Source organism: Anomaloglossus baeobatrachus, chromosome 11 (genome assembly GCF_048569485.1).
Source record: "Anomaloglossus baeobatrachus isolate aAnoBae1 chromosome 11, aAnoBae1.hap1, whole genome shotgun sequence".
NCBI lineage: Eukaryota > Metazoa > Chordata > Amphibia > Anura > Aromobatidae > Anomaloglossus > Anomaloglossus baeobatrachus.
The window spans coordinates 109096129-109112636 of record NC_134363.1 but is presented as its reverse complement, the minus strand read 5'-3'; positions in this window follow the sequence as shown (position 1 = coordinate 109112636).

The following is a 16508-nucleotide window of genomic DNA, read 5'->3' as shown; positions in this document are numbered from 1 at the left end:
GTAAAAATAAAAGTCAGTCATTTGTGTGAAATGTATTTATAACTGTAAATTTTTAATAAAAATTAATATATAAATCATTAGGATTTGTAGATGGATACAGTCAGTGGCCTCATCCCCTGTGATATGTAATGCAGAATGTACATGCAGAATGGTAATTGTAACTGACATAACCCCAAAAGAGGGAAGAACAGAAATGTGCACGGAAATAAAAAAATAGAAATCTTTATTACATTAAGAAGTTACAATGACATAAAATATGAATGGAGCAGTTCTATAGGGGACACGATGTTTCTCTGCTCCAAAACAAAATGTGTTACTAGAAATAATACCAACCAATATAGAAACATAGAAATGGACTGGTAATAACGTAAAAGGCTTGAGAGAAACATGAATTGGATGACTGCTGCACTCGTCCCAGAAATCCATTATAGTAATCATAGTAATCCACCGGACTTAATATCAGTAAAGGCGGTGGAGTGGAGCTAAATATAGCAGGAAAAATGGAGTAGAAGCAGAATCTACACACTGGAAAACAATATTAGAGGCGCTGGTCACATATTCACAGCAAACAGAAAATTACAAAGCAATGTAAGTTAGAAATAGGCTATTCCTCCATTTTACAGCTATGAGGAATAGTGTCCCTGTGCCCCGCTGCGTTTCACTCCGCTTCATCCGGTCCATTCAGACTTTTAGAACTCAGACCACTCAGACCGCGGCAGGTCACAGATCTGTATATTTTCGTGAACTTAATGGTCCACACCAAAAAATGAAGACTTACTTAACTTTGATCCATCTCAACTCAATTTGCCAATGCAAGTCAATGGGTCAGTGAAAAGGATCAGATACGTGTGCTGTCCATTTTTACCGACTATTTGATAGGAGAAGCTTGGAAACCTCCATGAGTTTTCTTTTTTGATCCAACACTGATGACAATCTGACCAGATACATTGATGACAATCATTCAAATGTTATATAGAAGAAATATCACTGATGTCTGAAGGAGACATAACAAGGTAAATCAGTACTGCGGCAGAATATTTATAGGGGCTAAATCCCCTGAAGGACTTTATATTTAGTTTAAAGGGATATTGTCATCTGCATGATCCTATCCCATTATGTAGTAGGTGTAATAATAATATTAGCAAATATCTCCAATTAGAAATGTAGTATAGTTATCCTGATATAGCCATGTCTCTCACCTCACGTGCAGGGCATTACAGCTTAGGTATCCATGGATATGTCCACTCATATAATGACAGTCAGTTAGTTGCTCGTGGTTGTAACCATGGATACCTAAGCTAAAATGCCCTGCACATGAGGTAAGATATATGGCTGTATCAGGAGAACTATACTACATTTCTAATTAGAAATATTTGCTGCTATTATATCATTATTATTATTAGCATTATTACACCTACTACATATTGGGATAGGATCTTGGAGACGGGACTAACCCTTTAAGTCAAACATTGAGGGTGACAGATTTTCGGTAATTGTAGCAAGATTGTAGAAAACAGTTTTCATTTATTTTTATTGAAGCTTTGAGGCACAATCATTCCTCACACCGGCATTTTCCATATCGATCCGCTCCTCTGTAGTCAATATTTGCAAAAGTGAGTCACTATTGGACTCTGGAAAAACGGAAATGGGCTGTTTTTGGTCCTTCTTAATAGGTCACTATTCAGAAGTCTGGTGGATATATCAGAGATTGGAAGAATCCCATGGAGAATGTTACCTAGAAGAGCACATAAAGGCTGCTGTGAAATGTGGTGGGGAAGACATAAGGAGGCTTTACACGCTGCGACATTGCTAGCGATGTCGTTAGTGTTTGCATCCGCCCCCGTCGGTTGTGTGTCACAGGCAAATCGCTGCCCGTGGCGCACAATATCGCTAACACCCGTCACACATACTTACCTTCCTAGCGACGTCGCTGTGGCCGGCGAACCTTCTCCTTTCTAAGGGGGATGTTCGTGCAGCGTCACAGCGGCGTCACTAAGAGGCCGCCCAATAGAAGCGGAGGGGTGAGCGGCCGTAACATCCCGTTCACCTCCTTCCTTCCTCATTGTGGGCGGCCGCAGGTACGATGTTGTTCCTTGTTCCTGCGGTGTCACACATAGCGATGTGTGCGGCCGCAGGAACGACGAACAACCTGCGTCCTGCAACAGCAACGATATTTGGGATTAGAACGACGTGTCAACAATTAGGTGAGTAATTTTGATCATTAGCGGTCGTTCGTACGTTTCACACGCAACAACGTCACTAACGAGGCCGGATGTGACCCCCAACGACATCTCGTTAGCGATGTCGTTGCGTGTAAAGCCCCTTTAAGGGTATTGGGCTGCTTTTGTGAATTTATCATTTTCATTGAAAAGTAATGAGAGGCCAAAGCCAAATTTTGACAAATATATACTTCAAACACTGCAGTGGGAGATTGGGAAAAGTCCCTTTCTTTTCCTGAAAGAATGTGCCTCAAAGTGAGGCCCATAAATAAAGACATGGTTGGGGGAGTTTGGTGTGTGGGAACTTGAGAGGCTGCACCGATCCCTGAACCCATAAGATACCTTCAGGATAACTTGGAACTACTGGTAGATATAATAAAAGAAAAGATATGAGAAAAGATATGAGAAAAGAAATTTGCAGGACCCGGGGTGTTTGTGTGCCGTGCTACAATGATAAAGTCACATCAAGTCATATAATCAAAAGAAGATCCACAGAGGTCACTAGGTAGGAGGCCGTTCTCAGGGCCCCCGGCCATCGGCATCGATTCCGCAGGACACTGCAGCCAGGTCAGTATTCCACGTCCGCTGCACCAGGGTCCTGAGAATTGGTTCACTTATCTGTACTTGAACACCAGACGTCCTTCATCATCACTGACATGAGCATGGTTTTAGAAATGTTGAACAATTTTCTAAAGCATGCTCTAAAATATTGTGGAAAGCCCTTCTAGAACAGTGGGGGCCGAGAAGACTCATCTGTTCATTAACACTAGAAGTCCCAGAAATTTCGAGCTCCCCCTGAAGTCCCGAAAGAGGGTCAATTGACCCTTAGTCCAAACTGAATAGAACTAAAGGCCCAGTCACACACAATGACTTACCAGCGATCCCGAAAACGATGCGACCTGATAGGGATTGCAGGTAAGTCGCTGGGAGGTCGCAGGTGAGATGTCACACAGTCAGATCTTACCAGCGATGCAGGAACAATACAGGGCGCAGTAGCGACCTGTATAACGATCTCAGCAGTCACTGTGACCCTGTCACACAGTGTCAAACACAGCGATGTGTCCTGCCCAGAGGACATCGCCTTTGAAGAAAATGACCTGGACCATTCAGCAAGGACTAGAGATCTCACAGCAGGGGCCTGATCGCTGGTAGGTATCACACATAACGAGCGCTAACAGGATCGCTACTGCGTCACAGAAACCGTGACTCAGCTGCGATCTCACTAGAGAGCTCGTTATGTGTGACGGTACTTTTACTAGAAACTAAATGGCTAAACTCAATGGAAAACAATAATCTCCTGTGGTGCGACAGTAATGGCCTTAATTACAGAACAAAAGACGGTGATTATAGGATGTTAGCTAAAATCCTTTAGGTCATTCGACCAGTCTCTGGGTTCCAAAGGTAAAAATGTTAAATGACCCCTCTCTGGGACTTCTAGTGTTAAGGCCCATAGTTGATAAGTGTCCAATATTCAGACTATGGTGATGTTGCGATATAGATTTTATTTACTTTTTTTTTTTTTTTTTTAAATCACTAATTATATATTTACCAGTGAAAGGAGATCACTTTTTATAGATTTACAAAACTGAGCAGATTAGAGCTTAAAACGCTCCCTCCAGTGGCCGATGTGGGTAGTGTACAATCTATTACATTGTTATTAGGGATGGAGGTGCAGGATTGTTACAGGGTTATTTCCATTTGTAGAAGTTATCACATATGCATAGATAACTTACTGATTGTGAGGGTCCAACTGATGGGACCCACTGATCTTGACAGTAAGGTTCTGCGGAGACCCATCTAAAAGGAGCAATGGGTAAACGTGAGGACTACGGCTCCATTTATTTGCAACGGGATTCTGGAGAAAGTCAAATACATCATTCAGCTCTTTACAGCCATCCCATAAACAATGAACAGCGCAATGCTCACTCCCAGCCAGTGGTCTATTCAGACATGGCTCTGCAGGCCCCATTCTCAGGATCTGTATGAGTCCCAGCAATCAGACCCCAATGATCAGCACATCATCCCCGATCCTATGGATATGTTATAACTTCCAAAGAGCAAGACAAAATTGTAAGAAAAAAAGCAATAATCTAGAAAAGAAGCATTACTGGTCTCTTTATACCCCTCCATATCTGAATTACTCCCACCTCCTTAGGCCAGTTTGTACTGATGATTGACAATCTCCTTCAGAAACGGGAAAACTTCTGTCAGAATGAGGTGAGCAAAGGGGGCATAAAAAGGTAAATCTAGGAACACGGGCCAGCGGTATGGAAAGTGAGACAAGCAGCCCCCCCTAAATTAGCTCTAAGGAGGGGAATGAGAGTGTACAGGAAAAAAGCTATTATTGTTGCTCTCCCCGTGCGCACAGTGCCCGCTCCTGCAGATTATTCCTAGCTAGCATGTGTCAAAGCTGATGCTGTCACCCCTGTAATGTGTATATCTGAGATGACTCATTCGTGCACCTGTGCTTAGAGCAAAAATAATCAAGCACAGATGAGTCATCACTAGGGATGAGCGAGCAGTAAAATGCTCGGGTGCTCGATGCTCGGGTAGAGCATATTTAAAGGCTCGGGTGCTCGACCCAAGCACCGAGCGCAATATTAACCTATGACAAACTCGAGCATTTTTCCGGCGGCACCCCCGGCGGTCTGCAGAAAGCCTAAAAATGTCACAAATGTATAAGGAAAGTGCTTAAATTACATGGGAACAGCATGGGGCAGACCCCTGTAAGCATTTCTGACTCCCAGGTCACCGCTGTGAACAATGTTGTCTGAGTATTAGGGGGAGGAAGAATCCTGTGTTCCTTCCTCCTGTGTGATGTGTGTGACATGTACTTTCGCTTAGTATCGTATGTGCGGCAGATTCTCTCTGCCTGTACATTCGTTGCTGAGCAAAACCAAAAGTGAACAGCAGAAAAAAAAAGATAGCATACTCACCTCTCTGCAGACTCCCGTGGCACATCCGATCGGCTCCATGACCTCCCGGTAATCAGCTGATGCTGTCACCTGACAGCATCATCTGATCGTTTAAGTCTAGCGGTGAAAAGCCGGGCAGCTTTTAAACAATGAGGTGACAGCACCACCTGCTTACCGGCGGGTCCTCGAGCAGATCGGATGTGTCCTGGAAGTCTGCAGAGAGGTGAGTATAGGTTTTCTTTTGATACTGATGCATTAGCTGATTGTTTAAGTCCAGGGGTGAAAAGCCGGCTTTTTACCGTACGGCTTTTAAACAATCAGCCGATGTGTCATCTGATTCATGTCCTTGAACCTGACACATCATCTGATCGGTTTGCCTTCCGGCAAACCGATCAGATGATATTGGATCTGGATTGGACATCGCAGGACCCTCGACCCAGGACTACGGTGGAGGTGTATGTGGGGGGGGTTCTTTAGTTTAATAAAGATGGAGTCACTAATTGTGTTGTTTTATTTCTAATGAAAATATGTTTCTCTGTGTTGTGTTTTTTTTATCTTTACTAGGAATTCATGGTGGGCATGTTTGAGCAGAGACTGCGGTTTGGTAAGTGGTGACGTCATCACTGCCACTGTTGCCAAAGTAACCTAACGTGCGGGTTCCTATGGCAACGGTGATCTCCGAATCCTGGTTAACGACGCCACTATCCACAGGCTCCTGCAGGAGCCGCAGGAGTTAACTCCCTGTTTACCGGTGCCACTATTTACCGGCTCTAGCAGGAGCCGGTGGATAGCAGCACCGGGAATCAGGTGATCGGAAATCCACATTGCTATGTTGACCCACTTGTTAGGTTACTATGGCAACGGTGGCAGTGTGACGCCCTGGACTAGCCAGGTAGTCACAAACATACCAACACACACACACCCACCCTTGGCAGTTACAGCAGCCAAACACAAAACCCTTGTTGCCTCCCTCCAGAGTCTGATGTCCACACCAGGTGGGGCGGAGCCAGGCGGTGTGCCCCACCCACCGAGAAGTTCACAGGCCTGGAGGCGGGAAAAGTGTCAGTTAGAGTTTGGAGGTTTAAGTGAGAGGAGTGAACACTTGGGTGTCTGGGTTGGAGCCCAGACACTAACAGCAAGGTTGGCAGACGGTGGTGGCCGTCTGCAGGAGTTAGTGGAACTCCGCAGAGCTGTAAGGACCGGGGTTGGGCGTCAGCCCGCCAGTACTGGACCGGGGAACGGAGTGAAGCTAAGCACACAGGCAGGGCCATCGGACCCCGACCAGACTTGGAGCCGCCATCAATAGTCAAATCCGAATGTGACAGGAACCCCAGGGGTTTCCCAATTACCAAGTCCCGATTGAAGGCAACTGTCCACACAGAGAGGATATACAGCCACCGCCACAGGCTAGAGATCCAAGGGCCAGCGCCTGCGGGCAAAACGGGCTCCTACGGCACCTATACGCCGGGGAGCGGACTACCGGTGGGCAACCACAGGAGTCAAGAACATTTTCAAAGGTGCAGGGAAAGACAGCCACCATCAGCAGTCCGGGGAGAGCACAACAATAACACTGCAGCCGGCTGCGGGACCAGTCCATCCGGCCGTTTTGGTTTACCAGAGACTTTGTCAGTGATTGTCTGAGTGAGTACACCAGTGCCGTCAGGCACCGCGCCGCGCTGTCCCTGCAACCCTGCACCCCAGCCATCCGGCCTCCCCATTACACCATCGGGCCCCGGGATCAATAACCCCTGCCCACGGAGGAGATAACATCTCAGCTGCACCCTACCATCTCTCCCGGGATTCCCGTTACCAGCAGCGGTGGTGCCATTATCACCACGACCCGTGGGTGGCGTCACGAACAATCTCCCTAACCAAACCATCCCCTTTCACTCACGGGTGAGGAGCGTTGCTCGAATCCCCGGGTCCGGTCCACCGCTCGAGCCACCGAGCAGCAGCAGCAGAAGCCCCGGACCCGAGCGTGGCGAGCGCGTCCCCTCCGCCCGCGACAGCAGCGGTGACGTCACCGCTTACCAACCCGCAGTCTCTGCTCACTCATTGAGTGATTAGACAGCACGGGGAGCAGAAGCATTCTTCCTTCCCCCATGCTTTCTGACACACTAAATCTGTCCCTAGCTCAGCAGCACCTCTCCCTACACTAGCTGACTGTGGATCAGCGTTACGAGCACAGCGCCATCAGGTCTTATATGGACCTGATGATGCTGTGCGGCCAGCCAATCACTGTAATGCCACAACCAACATGGCTGTGGCATTACAGTGTGTGGCAGCCAATGCCTGCATTTGGGCTGACTCTGCAAAGAGTGCCAACATGCAGGGAGGGGGAACTGAGCATGTGCCCGAGCATCTCCCCGGTACTTGGCGCTATACATTGATGGCATTTAGTGTGCAGCTGTATCCATTTTGAATTTGCTATTTTTTTTTCAGCTGGCACCTATACACACTTGTAGGATGTGCGGGTCAGTTTTTTTAAATATTTATAGTGAGTTTCTTTCTGACTGAGCACTCCGCCCTATAATCTAGGCTGTGTTCATGATCCTTATACCAGGAGTCCTAGCTGCCCAGACATGGAGGTTAGTCCAGATAGTGGCATTTCAAGTTAGATTTTTTAGTCTAGCTGCCCAGACAAGGATGTTTTTAACCTAGATAGTGGCATTTTAGTTAGGTACCTGGAATATTGAGATTTACCTTGTCGTTGGTTTCCTGGCTTACATGCATTGGCCAATTCATAAACTAAAAATCTCATTTTTTCATATAGCAGTAATGCAGTACCAGAGTAGTGGCATTTCAAGTTAGTTTTTTTAGTCTAGCTGCCCAGACACGGATGTTTTTAAGAGTTCGTGACGCCACCCGTGGTGTGTGGTAATGGGGAGTACCATCGCTGCAGTTGGGAGTACCCGGGGGCGATGGAGTGGGGCAGCCTGATGTCAGAACCCTCCACGGGTAGGGGGGATGCCCCGGGACTCGGTGATGGGAGCTGGAGGGGTGCCGTGGGGAGCAAGGAGGGACACTTTCATACTCACACAGTCCATAAAGCTGACACCGACAACTGGATAAACCAAAGTTCTGGACAACGCTGCCGCTGACGGGAGCTAGTTTGGGTCCCATCCCCGATGGTGCAGCCTGGTGATCTGTGACCTTCCTCCTGGCACTTAGTTCTCTTCTTAGTTGGCCCCGGTAGCATAAAACTAGTCGGGTCCCGCTCCCCAGTGTGGCTAACTGTGGGAGCTTGCTCTCAGGGTTCACGCTTGGGATTTTCTGGACCGTTTTAGTGGAAAGTCCTATTCCCCTCGTTGTGCTAGTACCCCGATTTTGGAGCGGGTGAAGAAGGCTCCGTTCTCGTCGGCTAAATTGTCAGATTGCCTAAAGCTACTCCCTGACCTAGGGTCCACATACCCCGTCGTGCCCTGGTCCCAGCCCGATGATGGTACAAGGCCGCTGGCTGTCCTCCTCGACAGTTCTGTGCCCCTTGTCACGATCCCCTGCGACCGGGGGTCCAGCTCCTACTAGGCCCAGACCACCGTCTGACACCTAGTTGCTTCCAAGGAGCCCGGCTCCTGAACTCCTCTCTCCTTCACTCCTTACACTTCACTCTCCACTCTCCAACTGACCTACTCCTGACCTCCCCTTAGCCAACCCCCCCCAAGTGGGTGACCCTATTCCACTCAGGCCGTCCACTGGTGTGTCTGGTGGGTGTGGTGCAGAGTGTACCTAGGATTTTATTGACTGTTGTAGGCAACACCATATAGCTGGGGACCCATAACCAAGGAGGAGGTGGATATTGCACAGAAGGGCATATTGCACAATACCCTGTGACGTCATGATAGTCCAGGGCGTCACACTTAGGTGAGCACCGAGTACCGGAGAGCATTCTCACCCATCCCTAGTCATCACCAATGTACTCCAATGACAACCTGCCTTATATGTGACAAGATGCCCTCCCTCATTAGATATACAGTATGTCTGCCATATAAATTTCATACTATTTGGCAGCGACCCTAATTTAACTATTTGCGGTCTTATTTTAGTTGTAGTTTAGGATTTTTTTTTTCATTTTCCGGTTTGTTGAATAGTAAAATGAATAGTACTGTTCAAAAGGGATGAAATTTAAAAAAAACAAACAAAAAACAAATAAATTCTACAATTGATTTTAGGGTTTTGTTTTTTAAAGCTCCATACCATGGGTCCCTGGCTTTCTCTGCAAGCTCTGCCAGTCTGTGTCCATTCATGGTCGCTTCCCTTTTCCTTCCTACTCTGTTGGTGTCTGTCACCTTGCTCCCCCTTGATGTTGCTCTGCTCCCTGGCTTGCTGAACTAGTGGGCAGAGGTTCTCTTGATGGCCACCCCCAGCACCCTACCCTAACCCAGTCCCAGTGAGAGGGCAACTGACTATATGTTGTATGGATTGTGGTTACAGTACCCTGTGGCAACTGAAGCCTCATGGGCGCCACACATGCATATTAGCAAAGGGTGTGCAAGAACGGGAAAAAACAAATGTTCAGCATGGATAGTTGAATGCAATGCTATGACACCATATATTACCTATTAAATGTCTGCGTTTTGCCACAGCTTAGAAGAAGCAACATTGGGAGGTTTCTGGAGATGTTACAGGATGTATTCAAAGTTCCAGGCCTCACCTCCTCTGCTGTTTCATCCCTGTTGACTCTAAGGCAAAACACAAATACCGTGGTTCAGTTTACGCACATTAGTGGCTGAGCTGGCTTGGAACGAAAAGGCCCTGGTGGCAACCTTCTGGCGGAGTCTGTCAGGCCACATCAAGGTTCAGTTGGCTGGCCACTAGGATCAAGCTCCTTTTCCATGAGCAAGCTCAGGAACAAGCTTCAGTGTTTCCTTTGGCCAGAGGTCCACTCAGACTGGCTCAAAACTTCCTTTCCTTTGCTTGGCATCACAGGTTTTGAGCTGATGCAGGTTGAGCGGGCCAGTATTGATGAGCAATCAAGCTCACCACTGCTTGTTACTCAGTTAATCATCAAGTATCGGAGTTTAAAATGCTCGAGTTTCCCATTGACTTCCATTACACTCGATATTCGATTTGTGCCCAAAACCCTGATGTTCGATTGAGCAAACAGCAGTGACGAGCACGCTCGCTCATTACTATGGGACAGGTTTCCTATACAGGAATTACAACAGAGGTACAGTGAGAACGTTTGTATGTACTGGGGTGGCAAAGGATATTTTGTTCGCCAGAGTTAGACAGGGAAACTCAAGCACCTAGTGTTATCTGGAGAGACCACCCTAGGTGTGAGTAATTGCTCTCCAAAACTTCTGACTGAAGTTACCTTGACCTGCAGGAGAGGTTTGTCTCTGATGCTGCCCATCTAGATCTGGCTCCATATGAAACTTCACTCATCTGAATATGGTCCATCAACTTTAACTCCCTACACAACAATTGGATGATCCCGTTTGTTGCCTCCATAGACAGTCAACTCCTGGCGGAACCTGTTAATTTCATGATGCTATTAGTTATGCTGTGGTTTAAATTTCTGCATACTGAGAGGATTACCTTCTACATACTTATTAGGTTTGGGAATTCAGTTCTTCTCCGTCTTCCATGACTGTGTCTACACACTCCAGTTATTGACTGGTCCTCCAGCCAGGCACTTAATTGAGAATTGCTCTGTGCTTCCAACTGCCTAGCCAAGGTCACACCCAAGACTCCGCCTTCTGTGCCTTTGAATCATACCTCACTACTGAAATGAAGGCTGGAGTACTGCCATTCCACAGACCTCATTATTATCCTGTCTACCTTCTTAATGGCACTTCACCACCTCGGGGGCAGGTGTATCCTTTATTACTATGTGAAACTCAAGGCATGTTTGAATACCAATGGATTCATCCATAAGTCCTCTTCTCCTGCTATTACTGGCTTCTTCTTCGTGACTAAGAAGGACCATTCCTTACGCCTCTTTATTGACTATCGAGGTCTTAACAAAATCTCTATCAAAAACAAGTACCCTCTGCCTTTGATTCCTGAACTATTTGACAGAATCCGAGGAGAGCCAAGATCTTCTCTAAACCTGTGAGGGGCTTACAACTTGCTTAGTATCCTTCAGGGTGACAAATGGAAAACGGCCTTTATTACCCTTGACAGTCACTACGAGTATCTTGCCATGCCCTTCGGAACTAGGTAATGCACCTGCCGTGTTTCAGGAGCTTGTTAATGTAATTTACTGGTATCCCCTCTATTTTTACGTGGGTGTGTACTTGGATAATATCCAGATATTCTTTCCTGATTTACCCTCCCATAGGAAACACAACCGTCAGGCTCTGCAGCGACTTCGGGAGAACAATTTGTTTGCCAAATTGTCCAAATGTGTCTTTGAAAAAAAATCCTTGCCTTTACTCGGCTACGTTGTTTTCAACCATTGTCTCGAAATGAATTCAGATGTTTCTGCTGATCTTTCCAGGCCTTGCCTGTGACAATCTTGGCAGTGGAGGCGTCTCATATGCCTAGTAATAGTGGGATCACAGATGTCTATTCAAGCACCGTGCGACACATTACACAAGTCTGGAATAGTGGCTGGAAAAAGGTGAAGAAGTTTTGACTTCAACATCGCCATAAGACACATCTGCTCGAGTTTGCAAAAAGTATGAAAATTGGACACTAGAAGATTTGAAACGCGTGGTTTGGAGTAATGAGATGAAAGTCAATAGACGGCTCTTATAGGTGCAAATAAGTCTGGAAGAAACATGGGAAAATGGGCTAATGGATTAAGAAATTGAAGGAACTGTCAAGTTCAGTATGAGAAGCCGGATATGCCGTTGTTTCACAGCCAAAGGCGTTGGATACTTCACCAGGATTGATGGTAGTCTCAGTGCTAAGCTATATGCAAGTATCCAGCAAGATGAGTTACTTCATACACTCGAGTACTATGGTTGAAGAATACATCAAAATTGGAGAAGAAATGGTACAATGACAATGAACTAGAAGTGCTGGATTTGGCCTCACAGTTCCCAGACCTCAACACAATTGAACACTTATGGGTAGAGTTGAAGAAAATGCTGTAAACATACCCAAGTTATGCAGTGACATGACAATATGCATACCTAATCATATGCTAAATAGTTGCAAGTCAAATTTATGTAATAGCTAAGATGATTCTATTTAAAATAATAGTAGTATCATGTTTGAAGCTATAGTGGATGGTGAGATATGGAGCCTGAAAGTCAAAAGTTCAAAAACATTGAATTACATTGAAACTTTGAATTGCATTTTCATCCTGCAGAGGCCCTGTCTCGATCCTCTGAAGTGACCAATTCCCTGGAGGAGCCTCAGCACATCATTCACCCGACCAGGATAATTGAAGCAACCCCAGTCCTTTTAAAAGACATCTATGGGCGAGACTTTTGTCCCTATGGCTAAGGCCTCTTTCACACGTCTGTGCAAAACACACGTTTTGCACAGTCCTTCGTGTAGGTACGTATGTGTGTGCGTTCAGCATGTGCTGTCCGTGTGCTATCCATGTGCAAAGAACACTGACAGCATGAACTACTATACTTACTTGTCCATGGTGCTGCTGTGTCCGGCGCTGCTGCTTCCGGTGTGAAGTGTAGTGAATATGCAATGAGCATAATGAGCGAGGGTTGGAAGAAAGTGACAGCAGTGCTGAAGACAAGTGAGTATCGAAAAGCATTTTATTTCAGATACGTGTTTTCTCCAGTACGTGTCACACTGATGTCACACAGAACACAGTGTGATATCCATGCTACTGGAGAACAACAGACATGTCTATGTGTGGAGCACATAGACACACGATCCGTGTGAAAACACACACGTGTGCACAAACCCATTGATTTTATTGGGTCTACATGTGTCCATGTCTCCGGTACATGTGAAAACAGACATCACATGTACCGAAAACACGGACGTGTGAAGGAGGCCTAAGAGAAAAAGAATGCTGTCTTGGGGATCACAAATTCAAGTTGTCTGGCCATATGATAATACTTAAGTCCACCGAGCTAATCGTTTGCCGTTTATGGTGGTCCTTTCTGGCAAGAGATGTATGGGACTTTCCACAGTGCACAAGAAACAAGTCCTCCAGGGACAAGCCTGATGGTTTTCTTCTGCCTTTTCAGGTTCCTTTCACTTCATGGCAACACATCAACATGGATTTCATCACAGACCTTCCTCTCTCATAGGGTTTCGGTACCATTTGGGTCGTGGTAGATCGGTTTTCCAAGATGGCTCATTTCATTCCTTTGGTCGGTCTTCCCTCTGCTCCTCAACTTGACACACATTTCTACCAGTAGATTTTCTGTCTCCACGGTCTTTCTCTCCACAGTTTTGAATCATAGAATTCAGTTCACTTCTAAATTCTGGAAGGCTTTATGCAAGCTACTGAATATATAGCTGGATTACAGACCAATGGGCAAATAGAACGTGTAAATCAAATGATCAAGAATTACCTTCACCACTTCATCCCTGCCAGTCAGGATAACTGGGTGCAATTACTTCCCTGAGCAGAGTTTTCTTACAACTAGCAAGCCGGGGAGTCCTCCGCAACATCTCCATTCTTTGTTTATAATCAGCACCCCCAATGGCACCTTCTTTCAGATCTGGCAGCAGACCCAGGCCTCCCTCTTCAAGGCCGTGTCTTGGATTAAGCCCCAAGCAGACATGAAGAGAGGTTCTCCTCCCCATTACCAACCTGGAGACAAGGTTTGGCTGTCGTCTCATAACATTTGTCTAAAAGGTGCCATTTTATAAGCTTGCTTCTTGGGTCATTCAAGGTTCTCAGGTAAATCAGTCTGGTGATCTGCAGACTTCAGCTTCTCGATGGATGAGTGAAGGAAATGAGGGACCGCACTCCGTACTGCTGTGCAGGAATCTTTAGTTTATTAGACGGTGCAGGGTAAAAAGCAGGAGACTAGCTGGGAGCCAGCTCACAGCTCGTCTCCTGCTTTTTACCCTGCACCGTCTAATAAACTAAAGATTCCTGCACAGCGGTATGGAGTGCGGTCCCTCATTTCCTTCACTCATCCATCGGTACCTGGACTTTTCTTCTGGACGAGCACCCCCGCTCAGGATACGGTAATTCCCAGCCCTCGACGAGCACACATGCGTTATCGCTGAGTGACATACAGTGGTGCAGCACCCTTCCTATCTTGCTAGATTTCAGCTTCTCGTGAGTCTACGGACCCCAATACTTTCCATGTCTCACTCCTAAAATTGATGTTCTTTAATCGCTTCTCCAGGCTCCTTACTCCTGCTTCAACTCCTTTTCCTGTGGGTCCTTTAGACGTATTTGAAGTGAAGGACATCTTGGATGCCAAGAAGGTTTAGGGGAGCACCTTCTATCTGGTTGACCGGAAGGGTTTCGGTCCGAAGAAGAGGTCTCGAGAGCTGGTCGACAACATCTACACTCATTATCTTTGACTGTTCTCTTCCAGCCTGACCTATAGAAGAGGGGGTATAAGATTGGGTACTGTCATAGCGGCAACTCCCACACCTACACAGCGCTTCCCACTCACCAAGCCCACTGTGCGACTTCTTGTGTCAGTCTTCCTTGCTCAGTTGCCTTTTCCAGCACTTTTCTGCACTGCTGCTTCTGTAACTTCCATTTCGCCTTAAGGGGAGATGGCTTGTCTCAGCAGCCATTTAACCCTGCTATGTCCCACAGAGAATAAGTTCCCTAACCTATCCAGTGCTATCAGGGTCAATTTTAGGCAGCTCCTTCCACCACTTCCTTCCTGAACATGGTTCCTAGTCAGATCATCTGCTAGAGTGACCCCACAGTCCCTACCCTGGATGTGCCCCATCCATCCTTCCTACAGTCCCACACCCCACCCACCATCCCCACAGTCCCAGTCCCTAATGTACACTTGCTTTGACAAAACTAATTTGTATTTGGTCCTGCCAATAAAGCTTATTTGATTTCAGTCATTTTCTTGAGCTTGTTTGTGTTGATTCTCCTATTACCAACATGGCTTGCATACCCGTTCTCTTTGATCTTTCCACTCCTGATCTTGGCTTTATACTTTGATCCTGTGCTGCCTACTCTGACCTTGGACCATTTGACCATGTCTGTCTTGCCGACCTGTTCCAGGCTCCCACGCCTCTGACACTGTGGTCAGCTGCTGCAGTCCTGGAGTGGCATCTTGTGTCCACTGGGAGCCCTGCCTACCCACACCAGCTGAGGCTATAGTGAACACACAGTAGACACTCGCCCCTCCAGGATAAGCCTAGCCCAAGACACAGTGAGTCCACAAGCATCAGAAGCACAATGAATAAATGCAAGTCTGGCACTTAAAAAAAAAAAAAGTCATTATGACATTTACCGAGCGTGTTCATTAATTTTATATTTTGATAGATCGGATCTGGTGATACCATGTGTCTTTTTTTTTTATTTTAAACATTTACTTTTTAATGACTAACAAAGTGGGCTTATTTGAACTTTAATTACTTTTTATACATATTAAAAAAAAAAAAAAAAAGTTTAATTTTTACTGTATATGTTAGTCCCCTTGAGGAAATTGTACCAGCAATCATTCTTAGATTATATTCTTCGATACCATAGTATTGCAGTATATAGCAAAAATCACAGTCTCCTCCGAATGCCAGTTGCAGGCTGTACTTCACAGGATTACTACCATGAAAGAAACTGGCTGTCACAGTAAGCCATGGACACCTGCAATCGCATTGTGGAGTGGCAGATGGTCACGCTGAATGGTACAACCAAGGTTGATATGTTTTAAATGCTAGAGCTTGGCTCTACATATTGCTGTTAGAGCAAGGTGATGGCTGTGTAACACTGGCAATATCTTCAGGGAAAGATGCAGGCTCAGCTACTGAGCTTGCATTAAAGACAGGGACCCAACCAGTTGGTGGCAGTTTGTAAGCCCCGGGGGGAACAGCGACTATGTTTGTCTGTAAAGTGCTGTGGAAATTAATGGCGTTCTATAAATCAGTAAAATAAATGTTAGGAAAGAGTTACAAAAATTATTTTACTGGACATTATGAGATGACTATGATAGAAGGGACAGGTACTTTGCAGGGGATTGGTGGAACGTATTAGATTGCTCTAATATATCTCATGCATGGAAAAGAACTACGGTAGAATAGTGCTGGCAGATTACCAGGAGCAGAAGCCAAATAGGTGAGCAGAGGTAATAGGGCACTCAGAGCTTGAAAAAGCTGTGCTCAAAGAAGTCAGGAAAGAACAGAAGCGCTAAAAAACAAGGACGCCGATGCCTTTTTTTCCCCTAAACTCCAGTGTTGCTTCTTTGTTTTTTCTTTTTAGAGCTGCCATCGTACTTTAAATGCAAGGCCCTGTCCCTAATCTTATACTCATCTGCCAATGTCTTCATCTTTTACCAACTCCACTCTGGTCCCGCGGCGC